The 17,939-nt window shown below is 47.9% G+C and overlaps 1 long non-coding RNA gene across 1 annotated transcript; it reads right to left on the bottom strand.

Annotated features, from left to right (window-relative positions):
• Positions 1-14,147: 14,147 nt before the first annotated feature.
• On the bottom strand, positions 14,148-16,420 carry LOC135828659 (uncharacterized). The gene is made up of 2 exons (XR_010555734.1): positions 14,408-16,420; positions 14,148-14,325 (listed from the first exon to the last, which is right to left on the bottom strand). It is a non-coding gene; the product is annotated as an uncharacterized LOC135828659 (long non-coding RNA).
• Between the last annotated feature and the right edge of the window lie 1,519 nt (positions 16,421-17,939).

The following is a 17,939-nucleotide window of genomic DNA, read 5'->3' as shown; positions in this document are numbered from 1 at the left end:
GGCACCTCCAGCTGGCTGACCGCCCAACCGTCATACAATCAGCCAGTAACCATACTCAATAAATCTGATTTCCGGGATGCTCTCTGCTTCCGATACGGTTTGGAGCTGGATGGCCTCCCTGAGACTTGTGTTTGTGGAGCAACTCTAACCACTGAGCATGCAATGGCTTGTCCTACTGGCGGCTACACCATCGCACGCCATAATGATGTTCGCGATTTGCTGGCGGGTGTACTGTCGGAGGTATTGCCTGACGTGGAGGTGGAGCCGGTGCTAGCGCCATTTGATGGGGAGGATCTTCCCCATCGTACAGCCAACAGGAAATCAGAAGCTCGCCTCGATGTGAGGGCGCGGGGTTTCTGGTCCACGCAGCAGGAGGCTTTTTTTGATGTTCGGATGACTCACCCAAAGCCAAACCTGCTGTCGCGTCCAGAAGTCCAGCGCCATCTCCAAAAGCATGAAGGCATGAAAAAGCGGGAATACGGAGCGCGTGTTGTGAATATAGACCGAGGCACGTTCACCCCGTTGGTTTTCGCCACTAATGGCATGTGTGGCCGGGAGGCAGACCGCTTTCTCAAGTGTCTTGCAGCCCAGTATGTCGATAAACACAGTGACTTGGCCTACTCGCTGGTTATGGGTCGATTGCGGTGCCTGCTCTCATTCACTTTGCTCCGTTGGGCAGTGACCTGTTTTCGTGGCTGCCGTAGCTCCTACCAGAAAAAGTCAGTCAAGAATTTCAGGAGTTATTGTTTGATGGGTCGTTAGATAGAGGCCGGTGTTTGTGAGACTGCAATCATTTAATGTTTCTTCCTCAGTGGTGTAGGTAGATTCTGTTTTGTAAGCATAGTAGGACTACTTTTGTTTTGTAAGTCAATCTCATTCTCCACGCTTTGCTGTCATTTCGTTATGTTTTAAAGTAGTTTTTATGACCTGATGTTTGTTTTTATATTTGTAGTTCTATTGTTGACATCTTTTGTCTTTTCTTTGGGTTAAAAGGTTAACTTCATCCTCGTTTTCTTATTGCCTTGTATTGGAATTTGCCCATAAAAGTGGCTACGGTGTGATAATGCATTTTAATATTTCGTGTTTTAACATTATTTTCAGAAAATTGCTCTTACAATACCTTGCGTTTTATATTCATAATATTGTTGCCCGTAAAAGCGGCTTGGTCACATGATGATGATGATGATGATGATGATGATGATTTTGATGACCCACTAGTAATGGGCATACTACGCACCCGTTTGTCTTTCTGCTTGCTGCGATGGGCAGTCACCTGCTTCCGCGGTTGCCGCGGTTCGTACGGCAAGAGGCGACAGCCGAACTCATTTCTGGCCCAGTGCCGCCAGGCGGAGTAGGGTGCTGCCTTTGGCCTCAACTTAATATAATGCTATTTGGTTTTTCCCCTTTTATTACTCTGTGTTCATTGCTTGTTTTTGTATTGATTTACTTCCTTGACTGCTTTTGTGTTTCATCATTTTCCGGTTGGTTTTGTGTTGATTTCCCCTGTTCACTTTACATATTGTAATGATATACATTTGCTTTGCCCGTAAAAGAGGCTTTTCTCATGATGATGATGATGATTATGATGATGATGATGATGATGATGATGATGATTTTGATGACAATGTTGATGTTTTCATTTTTTCGTGTTGTGTTCTAATCATTCGCCATGCCACTGTCAATTGTATTCTGTTTGCCCGTAAAAGAGGCCCATTCCACAATGTTGATGTTCATGATGATAATGATGATAATAATACTTGAAAGATTGCTCTTGTCGGCAGCTAGAGCTTGCTCAATTGTCCGTTGTCAATCCAGGAGTTGAACTTGTCCGGGTAGCCTTTCCACTTGACCAGAGACTGTCCGGGGCGTTTGCGCAGGACTTTCTCCACGCGGAACTTGGTTTTCCTTGGTTTTCTGCAGTCGATGTTCGTAGAAACTGCCCTGAATAGGCTCGTTCATGAGATCTCGAATGTTGTAGGTGGGTGGTTGGGTGGGTAGAACTCTATTCACGACGAACACCTCTTCAGTCCAATTGGGTGTGTAGCCCTTTTTCGAAATGAGCTTTGCTCACAGCAATTCTCACTTCATCGTTCACAGCATAGCGTCGCCGCCCTGTGCGTGCATCTGGACTTTTGCTGGGGTGATCCTGTACAAACGGAGCATTACACTCCTCGGACGCCTCGGCAGGTTTCATACCAATACTGCGGTACGGTGCTTGCTGGTGTTGTACTCATGTACAAGTTTGGACTTTGGGTAGCACTTTGATGTAGACATTTGTTGATTTTGCTGTAAAGTGTTTGAGCGTTCTGTTGAATCGCTCTGCAACCACCGCCCCTTGCCGTCGTTATGAGTGCTGTACATGCTAATACCGTTGTCAGCAAGCCACTGCTTGACTGTTGCGTTGTAGAACTCTTTACCCTCATCGACCCACAGCTTGCGAGGTGAGCGCTTGCTGCTGGTCACGATGCTGCGAAACGCATCTCTGACAAGTGCGCCCGTCTTGTTCTGGAGCGGTACAACCCACCATGCATAGGGACCGAAAAGATCGATGACGGTCAGCAAATGTCGAGTGCCATTGTCATTTTTTTTTTTTTTGCAAACGCCTGCATGTCCACCAGATCTTCACTCCATCATGATAATTATGTCATCCAACTCGTGCACTATCACACGTCTGCGGGGCAGTTGCACCGCTGTCACTCCCAACACCGCCAGTCCCACCACCTGCGGTGCCGTTTGTGATTGAATCACTGTCAACGTCCAGGATCACGGGATCCTTGTGCAACCTATTGTCAGTGAAGTCACAGTTAGTGGCGTGCAAGTACTCGCACAGTACCTTCAATTATAGTACCCAGCTCCGAGAACAGTCTCCCTACGAGAACTGCATACCGACCACACACGGCAGTGCATGATAAAATTTAAAATAATAATAATAAAAATATTGACTGGTTATAAAAATGTTATTGAATAAAGTCATGTATTATGATGATGATGATGATGATGGCCTGTGTGTGTGTGTATGTGTGTGTGTGTGTGTGTGTGTTTGTGTGTGTGTGTGTGTGTGTGTGCGTATTTGTGTGTGTGTGTACATCTCCAATAATATACATGTAGCTCAAAGTGAAACAGGCGAGGATAGACATAATAGTTATCAATGAGAGCATTTGTGGAATTCCAAAATTCGTGAATGTCGACTTTTGCTGACAACGCTTGTAGTGCACCACGTCAATAGCATGCAGTTCTTGATCAAAGAACTCAACTAGAGTGCAGTGCAGTTCATGACCGTATCCTCTCAGCGACACTTCTTCGCACAAGAGAATGAGCATTGCAACCAACACGATGATCATACTAATGTTGTTACTGGAAGGGGTGCTCTTCACCTTCTTGAACACGCAGGATAGGTTCTTCATGAGGTAGCGTTGAGCAATGTCAGACTTGTCAGTAGCAGTACTAGGGGCTGTCCCATCAGGGGTTGGATCAATTGGAAACAACAGCTTCACTACATCAAGTAGTTCGTTCCGCCCGCAGGAAGCCATGTCCTTGGCAGCAATCCAGATCAAGTTGGTTATGGGGTGACTTTCAACAACTGCTTGGTCATATCCAGGTCTCCATTGAAAGGTTCCACCATGTTCGTCAGCGAGGTTGCGATTCCTAACCGCGCAGCACACCGCATCAGCGCACAATCGCTCCCGAGCGGCATATAACTGAAATACCGCCGCTAAAAGGTACTTTCAACCATATCAGCTCACAGGTCTGGACAATTGGTAAAATGCATTGTTTTTCAGTTGTACCTCCACTACATAACATTACAATTGAAATTGAAGTTAACGTTCGAGAACCTTCGACGGTACGGGTAATTCATTTCTAAGTCTGCTGCAGTGGTGGCGGGGTTGCTAAACCCTAATGGTTTCAAAACATCCCAGACAGTCAATCTTATTAACACCACACCCACCACTTTAAAAGCACTTATGTCGCCAATAGGCACTTCAAAACCACTAAGTCATTAACCCAATTAAATGTGACACCTAGGCCAATTAAAAACCACTTCACGTTTCAAGTGGTCACTTAATTACCACTTATCCAATTATAAGATCAAGGGGGCTAATTAACAACCGACTCCGTCGACGGAGTCGACTCCGTCGGTTGTTGTCGACTCCGTCGACGGAGTCGGTTGTTAATTAGCCCCCTTGATCTTATAATTGGATAAGTGGTAATTAAGTGACCACTTGAAACGTGAAGTGGTTTTTAATTGGCCTAGGTGTCACATTTAATTGGGTTAATGACTTAGTGGTTTTGAAGTGCCTATTGGCGACATAAGTGCTTTTAAAGTGGTGGGTGTGGTGTTAATAAGATTGACTGTCTGGGATGTTTTGAAACCATTAGGGTATAGCAACCCCGCCACCACTGCAGCAGACTTAGAAATGAATTACCCGTACCGTCGAAGGTTCTCGAACGTTAACTTCAATTTCAATTGTAATGTTATGTAGTGGAGGTACAACTGAAAAACAATGCATTTTACCAATTGTCCAGACCTGTGAGCTGATATGGTTGAAAGTACCTTTTAGCGGCGGTATTTCAGTTATATGCCGCTCGGGAGCGATTGTGCGCTGATGCGGTGTGCTGCGCGGTTAGGAATCGCAACCTCGCTGACGAACATGGTGGAACCTTTCAATGGAGACCTGGATATGACCAAGCAGTTGTTGAAAGTCACCCCATAACCAACTTGATCTGGATTGCTGCCAAGGACATGGCTTCCTGCGGGCGGAACGAACTACTTGATGTAGTGAAGCTGTTGTTTCCAATTGATCCAACCCCTGATGGGACAGCCCCTAGTACTGCTACTGACAAGTCTGACATTGCTCAACGCTACCTCATGAAGAACCTATCCTGCGTGTTCAAGAAGGTGAAGAGCACCCCTTCCAGTAACAACATTAGTATGATCATCGTGTTGGTTGCAATGCTCATTCTCTTGTGCGAAGAAGTGTCGCTGAGAGGATACGGTCATGAACTGCACTGCACTCTAGTTGAGTTCTTTGATCAAGAACTGCATGCTATTGACGTGGTGCACTACAAGCGTTGTCAGCAAAAGTCGACATTCACGAATTTTGGAATTCCACAAATGCTCTCATTGATAACTATTATGTCTATCCTCGCCTGTTTCACTTTGAGCTACATGTATATTATTGGAGATGTACACACACACACAAATACGCACACACACACACACACACACACAAACACACACACACACACACACACATACACACACACACAGGCCATCATCATCATCATCATCATAATACATGACTTTATTCAATAACATTTTTATAACCAGTCAATATTTTTATTATTATTATTTTAAATTTTATCATGCACTGCCGTGTGTGGTCGGTATGCAGTTCTCGTAGGGAGACTGTTCTCGGAGCTGGGTACTATAATTGAAGGTACTGTGCGAGTACTTGCACGCCACTAACTGTGACTTCACTGACAATAGGTTGCACAAGGATCCCGTGATCCTGGACGTTGACAGTGATTCAATCACAAACGGCACCGCAGGTGGTGGGACTGGCGGTGTTGGGAGTGACAGCGGTGCAACTGCCCCGCAGACGTGTGATAGTGCACGAGTTGGATGACATAATTATCATGATGGAGTGAAGATCTGGTGGACATGCAGGCGTTTGCAAAAAAAAAAAAAATGACAATGGCACTCGACATTTGCTGACCGTCATCGATCTTTTCGGTCCCTATGCATGGTGGGTTGTACCGCTCCAGAACAAGACGGGCGCACTTGTCAGAGATGCGTTTCGCAGCATCGTGACCAGCAGCAAGCGCTCACCTCGCAAGCTGTGGGTCGATGAGGGTAAAGAGTTCTACAACGCAACAGTCAAGCAGTGGCTTGCTGACAACGGTATTAGCATGTACAGCACTCATAACGACGGCAAGGGGCGGTGGTTGCAGAGCGATTCAACAGAACGCTCAAACACTTTACAGCAAAATCAACAAATGTCTACATCAAAGTGCTACCCAAAGTCCAAACTTGTACATGAGTACAACACCAGCAAGCACCGTACCGCAGTATTGGTATGAAACCTGCCGAGGCGTCCGAGGAGTGTAATGCTCCGTTTGTACAGGATCACCCCAGCAAAAGTCCAGATGCACGCACAGGGCGGCGACGCTATGCTGTGAACGATGAAGTGAGAATTGCTGTGAGCAAAGCTCATTTCGAAAAAGGGCTACACACCCAATTGGACTGAAGAGGTGTTCGTCGTGAATAGAGTTCTACCCACCCAACCACCCACCTACAACATTCGAGATCTCATGAACGAGCCTATTCAGGGCAGTTTCTACGAACATCGACTGCAGAAAACCAAGGAAAACCAAGTTCCGCGTGGAGAAAGTCCTGCGCAAACGCCCCGGACAGTCTCTGGTCAAGTGGAAAGGCTACCCGGACAAGTTCAACTCCTGGATTGACAACGGACAATTGAGCAAGCTCTAGCTGCCGACAAGAGCAATCTTTCAAGTATTATTATCATCATTATCATCATGAACATCAACATTGTGGAATGGGCCTCTTTTACGGGCAAACAGAATACAATTGACAGTGGCATGGCGAATGATTAGAACACAACACGAAAAAATGAAAACATCAACATTGTCATCAAAATCATCATCATCATCATCATCATCATCATCATAATCATCATCATCATCATGAGAAAAGCCTCTTTTACGGGCAAAGCAAATGTATATCATTACAATATGTAAAGTGAACAGGGGAAATCAACACAAAACCAACCGGAAAATGATGAAACACAAAAGCAGTCAAGGAAGTAAATCAATACAAAAACAAGCAATGAACACAGAGTAATAAAAGGGGAAAAAACCAAAATAGCATTATATTAAGTTGAGGCCAAAGGCAGCACCCTACTCCGCCTGGCGGCACTGGGCCAGAAATGAGTTCGGCTGTCGCCTCTTGCCGTACGAACCGCGGCAACCGCGGAAGCAGGTGACTGCCCATCGCAGCAAGCAGAAAGACAAACGGGTGCGTAGTATGCCCATTACTAGTGGGTACTTCAGTTCAGTATGGCGCTCAACAAACAGGGAGGCCAATGATTTCAGGAATTGAGTAGTTTCTGGGCCACTAAAGCCGTACGTCGAGAACACAAGTGGCGTGAAGCATCATCATCATCATCATCATCATCATCATCATCATCATGTGACCAAGCCGCTTTTACGGGCAACAATATTATGAATATAAAACGCAAGGTATTGTAAGAGCAATTTTCTGAAAATAATGTTAAAACCCGAAATATTAAAATGCATTATCACACCGTAGCCACTTTTATGGGCAAATTCCAATACAAGGCAATAAGAAAACGAGGATGAAGTTAACCTTTTAACCCAAAGAAAAGACAAAAGATGTCAACAATAGAACTACAAATATAAAAAACAAACATCAGGTCATAAAAACTACTTTAAAACATAACGAAATGACAGCAAAGCGTGGAGAATGAGATTGACTTACAAAACAAAAGTAGTCCTACTATGCTTACAAAACAGAATCTACCTACACCACTGAGGAAGAAACATTAAATGATTGCAGTCTCACAAACACCGGCCTCTATCTAACGACCCATCAAACAATAACTCCTGAAATTCTTGACTGACTTTTTCTGGTAGGAGCTGCGGCAGCCACGAAAACAGGTCACTGCCCAACGGAGTAAAGTGAAAGAGAGCAGGCACCGCAATCGACCCATAACCAGCGAGTAGGCCAAGTCACTGTGTTTATCGACATACTGGGCTGCAAGACACTTGAGAAAGCGGTCTGCCTCCCGGCCACACATGCCATTAGTGGCGAAAACCAACGGGGTGAACGTGCCTCGGTCTATATTCACAACACGCGCTCCGTATTCCCGCTTTTTCATGCCTTCATGCTTTTGGAGATGGCGCTGGACTTCTGGACGCGACAGCAGGTTTGGCTTTGGGTGAGTCACCCGAACATCAAAAAAAGCCTCCTGCTGCGTGGACCAGAAACCCCGCGCCCTCACATCGAGGCGAGCTTCGGATTTCCTGTTGGCTGTACGATGGGGAAGATCCTCCCCATCAAATGGCGCTAGCACCGGCTCCACCTCCACGTCAGGCAATACCTCCGACAGTACACCCGCCAGCAAATCGCGAACATCATTATGGCGTGCGATGGTGTAGCCGCCAGTAGGACAAGCCATTGCATGCTCAGTGGTTAGAGTTGCTCCACAAACACAAGTCTCAGGGAGGCCATCCAGCTCCAAACCGTATCGGAAGCAGAGAGCATCCCGGAAATCAGATTTATTGAGTATGGTTACTGGCTGATTGTATGACGGTTGGGCGGTCAGCCAGCTGGAGGTGCCTTTCTCACCCGCTGTTTCTAACAGTAGCCGCTGGCACGGAGACAGTCCAGGGCCAATCTCTGCCTGCACACCACGCGAAATCTGGTCCCGCTGTGCTCTCACCTGGCGCAGCCCAGCACGCACCGCAGCAACAGCCTCAGCGACACCACACGGACCACTAGGATTAGTCTCGCCAGTCCCTTCGACGCCTAATCCCACGGCAACAGGCTCCGCACGCAGCGCAGAGAACGATACGGCATCAGGTAGTTGGTCAAGATCAGGCGGAGGCGGAATCTGGTCCCGCTGTGCTCTCACCTGGCGCAGCCCAGCACGCACCGCAGCAACAGCCTCAGCGACACCATACGGACCACTAGGATTAGTCTCGCCAGGCCCTTCGACGCCTAATCCCACGGCAACAGGCTCCGCACGCAGCGCAGAGAACGATACGGCATCAGGTAGTTGGTCAAGATCAGGCGGAGGCGGACCCGCAGGTGGAGGCGACAACGCGCCAGCATAATCAGGCGGAGGCGGTCGCACATGTGGCTGGTCTAGACCAGGCGGAGGCAGCGATGCACGAGCACAGTCAGGCAGAGGCGGTTCCGCAGGCGGAGGCAGTGACACGGCAGCACGGTCAGGCGAAGGCAGTCGCACCGGCGGTTTGTCTAAGCCAGGTAGGGGCCGTCCCACAGGTGGAGGCAGCGACGCACCAGCACAGTCAGGCGGAGGCGGCCGCGGAGGCCGAGGCAGCGACGCATCAGCACAGGCAGGCAAAGGCGATCCAGCAGGCAGAGGCGGTGACATATTAGCACAATGATGCGGGGGTGGTCCCATAGGTGGTTGGTTAAGATGACGCAGAGGCGGTCCCGCAGGCGGAGGCAGTGACGCACCAGCACAGTCAGGCGAAGGCGATGATAGCGCAAGCTGAACCAGAGGATCAGTGGCACTGACAGAGGCCTGATGTTCCCCAGCCGCCGTCTTCGACAATATGGGGACGGCGAGGCCCCCATGTCGGACAGGCAAAGCCATTAGCCGACGTTGGTGGCTGGCCTGCGCAATTCCATGACCCAGCAAAGCCGGCAGGAAATGGTCACTGAGGATCTCATCCAAGGCCTCCAAAACGCCTGTCGAGAACGGCATTGAGCGCAAGTGGTAAGTCCACCGTGATGACAGGGCCTTGGAGAAGACGGTATACGCCGCATGAGGTTGAGTCTGGGCGATCTCACACAAGGTGCGCAGGTCACCAGCCCATCTATCCGCCAACTGCCCCATATAAGAGCGGCAGAAATCTTCTGACCCTAGTGCGCCCCCGAGGAATCGGCCGCCAGCGGCGGTAATCTGGATGCCACTGTCGAAGAAGATTTCCCTGGCCCTATCCAGATGCTCTGGCTTTGTGATCAGAACAGTTTTGGACGCGTTCGGGTAGTAACCATAACCAGGGCCAATGGCCCGGAGTTCATCCCAGTAATTCCGAAGGCGAGCCAGAAGACCTGCACCCGAGTCATCATCCGCGAACCAAGATTGGACAACACTGGGGCATGTCGCAGCCAGGTGCCTGACCAGTGGCATGATCGCCACAGCATAGGCTGCCATAGCCAGTGGGTCGCCCTGAGCCGTGCCTTCACGCGATTCGATTTCACCTCCACCAGACACAAACAGGCGGGAAACGGATCCATACGTGTTACGAAACACCGTTGCAAGCGGGGGGCAGAGACGTGGAATGTTGTGTAGCGCAGCCTGCCTATTCAATGCATTAAATGCATTGGAGGCGTCCACAAGCAATACACCCTCAACCCCCGGGCCAGCGAACAGACGGGACATTGTGTGTACGGCGGCTTCGCAGGCAGATGGAACGCCCACACAGAGTTGGACAGGAGCTGTTACACTCAGCACATCACTTTCCACTACTGACATCACGGCACGACCAATGATACGTCGGTACACTTCGCCCACAGCGATGGGGCGCACGCCAGGTTTCTTATCGAGGGGTATTAGGCGAGCGGATGTAAATCCAATCATCGCGCAACCGGCAAGGCGCTCGGTACATATGCACCTCCCCGCGGCAGCAAGGGATGAACACAAACGCCTTGACGAGGCGTCATAGCACGTCAGCATTCGGCACCACGCCTCAGCGTCCACGCCAGACGGTCCAGAGGAACCCTGCATGCCTCGACCGATTTTCTTTATTAGCTCAGGGGTTATTTGTTGAAAGATGACCTGGTTGACAATCTCGGGATCACCCGGCAAGAGAGCCGAGGCAGGCGGTGTAACAGATGGCGGATGCTTTTTCAACAGGGCGTCACGGACCGTCTCTCCCGTGGTATCATCCACAATGTCGTTCATGGAAAGGACTCCACCAGAAGCGTTTGGCGCCAGGTAGCGAACAGCAGAAGAAATCTTTCCGTTAAAAACGAGATTAGCGAACACCACGTCACTCTTCTCCTGTGAGGCGGGCCTGGGAGAGCCACCGCCCGGCGCCGGCAAGTGCGCCTGGATACAAAGGCACTCGCTCAGTAACTGTGGAATGTCGCAATCTCTCCACAGCACGAGACGTCTGCGAAGATGCTCACTATGGTTTTTCATGATCTTTGATTTGTGTGGTTTTTGCAAGAGAAGGTGACAAGCAACGCACACAGCTCTCCATGCGACATCTCTTTTACCGGAGTCATCCGCAAACCCAAGGATCAAAGACGCGAGCTCGTCAACAAAGGCTGCACCAGCGGATCCATGGGGTATAATGAACAGATTGCGTCTCCAGCCTACCACGACCTCGTAGGCATCAATGATTCTCGCGGAAAACGGATCCCTGGCTACGCTCGCAACTCCACTACCGGCATCCGCTGGGCTGGGGATAGGCCTCGACCTAGCCTGAGCGGTTGATTCCACATCCACCTGGCCGCCACCAGCGCGGTGCTCCGTATTCATTCCACAATCATCATCATCATCATCATCATCATCATCATCATGGATGATCGATGAAATGCGTCACAAAAAACGTGTCGTCCACACCGAAAACCGGGAGCGCGCAAAGGCAGCCAGGAACAAAATAGTGGACACGAGCGATGAGATGACGAAGCGACGAATAGAAGAACACACGGAGAAAGGATCATCCTCATGGCTGAGCGTGCTGCCCCTGGCGGAGCATGGCTTTCGTCTCACCAAGCGTGACTTCCGGGATGCTCTGGCATTGAGATATGCATGGCCGCTAGCCAATACACCAGCAACCTGTGTGTGTGTGGTGAGCTGTTCTCAGTTGAGCATCAGCTATGTTGCGCCAGGGGCGGCTTCCCGACACTTCGTCATAACGAGATACGTGACCTGCTGGCGAGGGAATTGACTGAAGTCTGCACTGCCGTTTCGACAGAACCAGCGCTGCAACCTCTTTCTGGTGAGAGGTTTCCTCTTCGGTCAACGAACCGCCGAGAGGATGCGCGCCTGGACATAGCCGCTCGAGGGTTTTGGACCCGTGGGGAGGAAGCTTTTTTTGATGTAAGGGTATTTTGCCCAGATGCTCCTTCCTACGGGTCCAGAACCCTTCCTGCATTGTACCAGCAGCACGAGCGGCGTAAGTGGAACGAATATGGGCCAAGAGTCACAAATGTAGAAAGAGCCGCTTTCACACCTCTCGTGTTCTCTGTGCAAGGTGGTTGTGGGAGGCTGTGCAATGTGTTCCTCAAGAGACTGTGCCAGATGCAGGCCGAGTCATCGGGATCTCACTATTCCCAGGTCATTGGTTTACTCCGCTGTCGGCTGTCTTTTGCTTTGCTGCGTGCTGCTGTGTTGTGCATACGTGGGGCTCGGTCACGGTACCACCATCCGGCGAGATGTTTTCATGATGTCTCGATTGCCGTGGCCGAGTCAGGTCTAGTTTGTTAAGTATCGTGCTGTGTCCTGACTGTGCATGCGGGATTGGTATGGCGCTTACCCTTTTGTTGTTGTTTTGTTGCTTTCATGCCTTTAAGCATGTAATTGTGTTCAATTGTTGTATTTCATGGAAAAACGATCTTTGCGTTGGATTCATTTAAACTATTATTTGTGTAGGGTTCCACTCCTTCATCTTGGGAAATTGTGTTTTGTTTGCCCAAAGAAGTGGCTTCATAAAAAATAAAAATAAAAAAATCATCATCATCATCATCATCAACTGTGATTGTATTTCCAGCAATTATATTTAGGTATATTAGAAATAAAAGTCTAGTTATGGGAAACTAGACAAAAAAAAGAAGAAGATTATTCTGTGGTATGTAGAAAACAATAACATCAACATCAATAACTCATTAGAAATAAATTGACATGGTGCAGGGTGTGAATAATTGTGATTGTCAACCACCACCACCACCACCATTACATCACATCACTGTTCAGTCATCCGGCAGTGTGATGCGGTGGTGTCCATGCGCAAGTGTGCTGACACCGTCGGCTAAGATGTACCGCTTACTGTGGAATGGTGCACAGCTCTGATGACATCTTCCTCTTCCTCTGCACGGAGTAGTTTAACGGAGATCCTTCTTCTTACATTCTCCATTGTCTTCCCAGACACATTGTTCATATTGTTCATAAGTTTGAAGAAGTCCTTGTCAAACTCGTTGACGGCCTTCTTCCGAAGCTCAGTGAGCAGAGCGAGTGAAATCTCTGTATGCTTTAGAAGAGCCCACGCGAATCCAGGCAGGGTGTAGTAGTGTGTCGGATCTAAATCGTACGTGAGCATTGCAGTGCATCTGAATTTCTCAAAAACATCTGCAAGAAGGTGCACATCGGTCTTTAGGTAGAGATCATGGTAGTCACCCCTGAGTTTAACCGACATGTCTAACGCATCAGGTTGCTCCCATGTTTCATGTGTACTTCCAGCAGAAACTCCACTGTGTTTGGAATTAAGACGTCCATTTCCAGTTGAAGAGATGGTTTCACAGGAGATGCACGTTGCTCGTACGCGCTGAACGTGGGAAAACGCGATCTCCCCTCTTCCACTTGAGATGGTGAAGCAGACGTTGTTACATCCACTTCGCTTTGGCCAGGGTTTCAAAATGGCTTTTTTGAGGCGTCACTGACATCATTGATATCGATGTGACGACAGGCTACTATCGAATAGGAGGCACGATAGTGCAATAGCATAGTTGAGGCTTTTGTACAAAACAGGATTTCTTCAGAGAATGTAGCGTTTCTTGCAGGGGGGTGAAGGTTGAAGTGAGCTGAGAGGAAGTCACCAATGTTTGTTTTCTTCAGAAAACTAATTAGATGTCTGTCGACGCCTAGGAGACGCTGTCGAGATTGATAGCATCTTTTTTCTGGCATGCATCGCTTTGTTTTGAAAATCATGCTCCGGTGCGTCCATTTATCACGGCCTCGGTCACGTGATTGCAACAATCATCACCTGCAGGAGAGCCCTTTGGCTGTCGAACGTAATTGATGAGCGCGTCGAATTGATCACACAGGTCCATGCTGTTCAGGAAATGGCGTCTGTGCGTCGTCTACATCCGTCTATAGACTATAATGCGGAGCTGACGAGTGCCTATCGAAAAACTCCAATACGGCAATAGAGGAGATTATTACTGACCAATCGAATCTAAATCTGCAGAATATGGTAGATTTCCTCTACGACTCGAATCTCGTCAAGGGCTTTTACAACGTGCCAAAAAACAACTGTCACATGTTTTGCCACCGCTCTGTTCAACGAACTTGCAGCTACCCAATACGTCGATCACATCGAACTTCAACGTTCCAAACCCATCAACTCGGAACATGCAATTGAATGAGAACTCGACCCCTTTCACACAAACATTTAACACAGATATGTTGGTTTTAAACTTTTTATTATAAACACAGGAGCTCCGCCTGGGCTTGCGCCATCTTCGTCACGCTGTTAATGGGCAACACCCCGTAGAAGTTGATAAGCCTCTGAAGGTAGTTGTTGATGTGTCGGGACGTTGTAACGTGATCCTTCATTGCCCCAAGATCAATCCACTCGTCATCGCTGCATGGGGGAAAAAGATAAAACAAGATGTATAAGATCTCCTGTATTTCAAATAAAGATAATTGTATAACAGATCACTTACCAGCTACATTTATAAACCGGCTGACGACCAGCCTCCAGGTTCTTCCGATGTCCTTTTGATTTGACGTGGTCAACGAACGGCTGGAGGCCGGTCGTAGTCTTAAGACATAAGTCACAGCTGAATTGCATCTTTGTTTTGAAGAAGAAGAAGAAGACGATCTTCAGGCAGGAGTTGAATGGGACTCATCAAGGCGGCTCCAATCACTTTTATCCCCATCCAGTTGTTTGATGCTCGTTGGTTGAAGGGTAGTCTGGCAATACCTAGAATATTCCAGAATATCATAATTCAATTTCAAAAAAACCATCCCAGACAGTCAATCTTACTAACACCACACCCACCACTTTAAAAGAAATGCTTATGTCGCCGATAGGCACTTCAAACACCACTTCACATTTCAAGTGGCCACTTAATTAGCCCACCTCCACCACCTCCACGACAACAAGACGGACAACAACAACATCAACAGAATGAAACCCTACAAGTCTACAAGGAATGTATGGTAAAAAGAAGAGAGGTGAGGGCTGACAACACCGTTCACGTGACGGCGATTACAACAAAAACATACACCTATCAGAACGGGGAGCAATACACAGACGTGTCAATGTATCAAGGAATAGACAATGTAATATAAAGACCACCTATGTGTGTCTTTTTGCATCTATGTACAGTGAAACCTCGTTAAGAAGAACACTGATACGACAAACTTTCGCTTTAGAAGAACACACTGTTAGCGGAACACTCCCGGAGACTCAAGCAAACACAGAACTGGTGCTCACTGAATTCCCATTTGGAAAAATGTGGATGCCGGTACCATGTGCCACTTGGGTTATACATTCTAGTTGGATACCCTGCAGATGCTGCAGAGCGCGGGACAAAGGAGATACGCTACTGGATGTCACACTGTCAAACACCCAGGAAGAACAAGTGCACGCTGTCATTCACTTCCAACCCACTCCATGCCAATCAAGCCGTACTGAGAATGGACAATACCATCACAGGCGTGTACAGAAACTACAACATTTATGATTCATTCCGTTTTCTTTACCAAGTGTATTGATAAATTATAATAAAACATTTTTAATGAATAACGTCATGTATTATGATGATGATGATGATTTGAGTGTGTGTGTGTGTGTGTGTGTGTGTGTGTGTGTGTGTGTGTGTGTGTGTGTGTGTGTGTGTGTGTGTCTACATGTCAAATAATATAGCTCAAAGTGAGGGAGGCAAGGATAGACATAATAGTAATCAATGTGAGCATTTGTGGAATTCCACAATTCGTGAATGTTGACTGAGTTTGCTGACAACGCTTGTAGTGCACCACGTCAATAGCATGCAGTTCTTGATCGAAGAACTCAACTAGAGTGCAGTGCAGCTCATGATCGTATCCTCTCAGCGACACTTCTTCACACAAGAGAATGAGCAGTGCAACCAACACGATGATCATACTAATGTTGTTACTGGAAGGGGTGCTCTTCACCTTCTTGAACACGCAGGATAGGTTCTTCATGAGGTGGCGTTGAGCAATGTCCGACTTGCCAGTAGCAGTACTAGGCGTACTTCCATCAGGGGTTGGATCAACTGGAAACAGCAGCTTCACTACATCAAGTAGTTCTTTCCGCCCGCAGCAAGCCATGTCCTTGGCAGCAATCCAGATCAAGTTGGTTATGGGGTGACTTTCAACAACTGCTTGATCATATCCATGGTCTCCATTGAAAGGTTCCACCAGGTTTGTCAGCGAGGTTGCGATTCCTAACCGCGCAGCACAACGCATCAGCGCACCCATTGTACAATGGCCGTCCTCACCATGATCTTTCAAAATAGACCACATGTTCATGATCTTCTTGTTGTTGTTGTTGTTGTTGTTGTTGTTGTTGTTCTTCTTCTTCTTCTTCTTCTTCTTCTTCACCAAAGTAATAGCAAGGATGAAGACAACAACAACAATTACTTGTGACTTGGCAAGGATGCTTTGCGAAATGATGGAAAATTAAGATGTCAGGGGTTTTATACAGCGGCAACGGTACCCTTCATCATCATCTTCCTCGCCCTACACATGGCACTTGAGAAACGGTACAGCGCACATTTCGTCTCCGCAGGAATTAATTCCACACGAGGTTCACAGCACCCGTAAGATTGGATTAGTCTTTGCATCAGTTCCTTCTCCTCAGAATTAAACTCTCGGATATTCTGCTTAAACTTCTTCAGCTGAAAAGGGGTAAGAGGTTTTGTACGGATTAGAAGTTGGCGGAGCCAGGCTTTCGAAAATTGCTGCGGTTTGCAACTCATTAGCTTGCTGGATCGTGCCCACGCCACATGGCTCTTTGGAAGATATGGCTGAAGCTTCTGGCAAATCTCGTCGTGCTCAGCACAGATGCATGTCAGAGCTATGGCATAGTTCAGGCTCTTGTAGCCACTCTCCTTCTTCATGTACTGCAACGGTTCCAGCACACCGTGAAGGTTCAGCAGGACACCGGTCTTCTGCATGAAGCGTACCAGATGTCTGTCGACGGCAGTCAATCGCTCCCGAGCCGCATATAGCCGTGGGAGAATGCATCTCTCTGTAAAATTCACCTCCGGCAACAGCACGCTATCAAGAACAAGTCCGCATACAGTACACACAAAGTGCCCCTCGTTCACAACTTGATGATTATGAAAACATTTGTCAATGTTTGGACTAGGAGGAGGGGCATCAGGACAAGGGTCATCGTCATGCTCAACGACGGCGCGTTGACGCTCCTTGTACGCACGCAGTATTTCAAATTGCTCTTCAATATCCATGATGCTAACTGATCACATTTTCCAGTAAACGCTGCATCATATATCAATCCTGGGAATACCTAGAAGTTTCCAGAACACATTCCCAGACAGTGACTCTTATTAACAACCACACCCACCACTTTAAAAGCAATTATGACGCCGAGAGGCACTTCAAACACCACTTAGTCATTAATCCAATTAAATATGACACCTGGCCCACTTCAAAACCACTTCAGATCTCAAGTGGCCACTTCATTACCACTTATCCAATTAAAAGGTCAAGTGGCCACTTAATTAACAACCGCAAAGTTCAAGTACCCATTCATAAGGTCAAGTGGGTTCAACCCTTGTCCCAGGACCCGCTCGGTCACTACTACTGACTGTCCCCTTGAGGGACTCCGATATTTGTCTTGAAGGAGCTTTTCGATGCACCTTTCACACGAGGTTCAAGCCAGGTTTCAGTCAACAGTATACGGATCATTCGGAGCTCACTTTCTTGGAGGAAGGATATGTATCTTCGCCTGGCCAACGACGAGGGCACTGAACGCTTCAGGGGTCGACCTCGGACGACTTTGGTAACGGTCTTACAGACGGAACTGTTATCATGGCATGGACTTACCCTCCACCAGCCGCTAGATGTTGACGCAGTCCGCACAATGGCAGCGGACCGACAGGCATGGCGTGGAGCCCGCCCCACCTAACAGGACTGACCAGACATGTTGTATGCATATTTTTATTTTATACTTTGGATGAAGTTTTCCATTAGTCATATTTGTGT

Source organism: Sycon ciliatum, chromosome 12, assembly GCF_964019385.1.
Source record: "Sycon ciliatum chromosome 12, ocSycCili1.1, whole genome shotgun sequence".
In the NCBI taxonomy this organism is placed as follows: Eukaryota; Metazoa; Porifera; class Calcarea; order Leucosolenida; family Sycettidae; genus Sycon; species Sycon ciliatum.
Note: the sequence above shows the minus strand (reverse complement) of the source record. Positions and strands in the feature narration are given on the sequence as shown.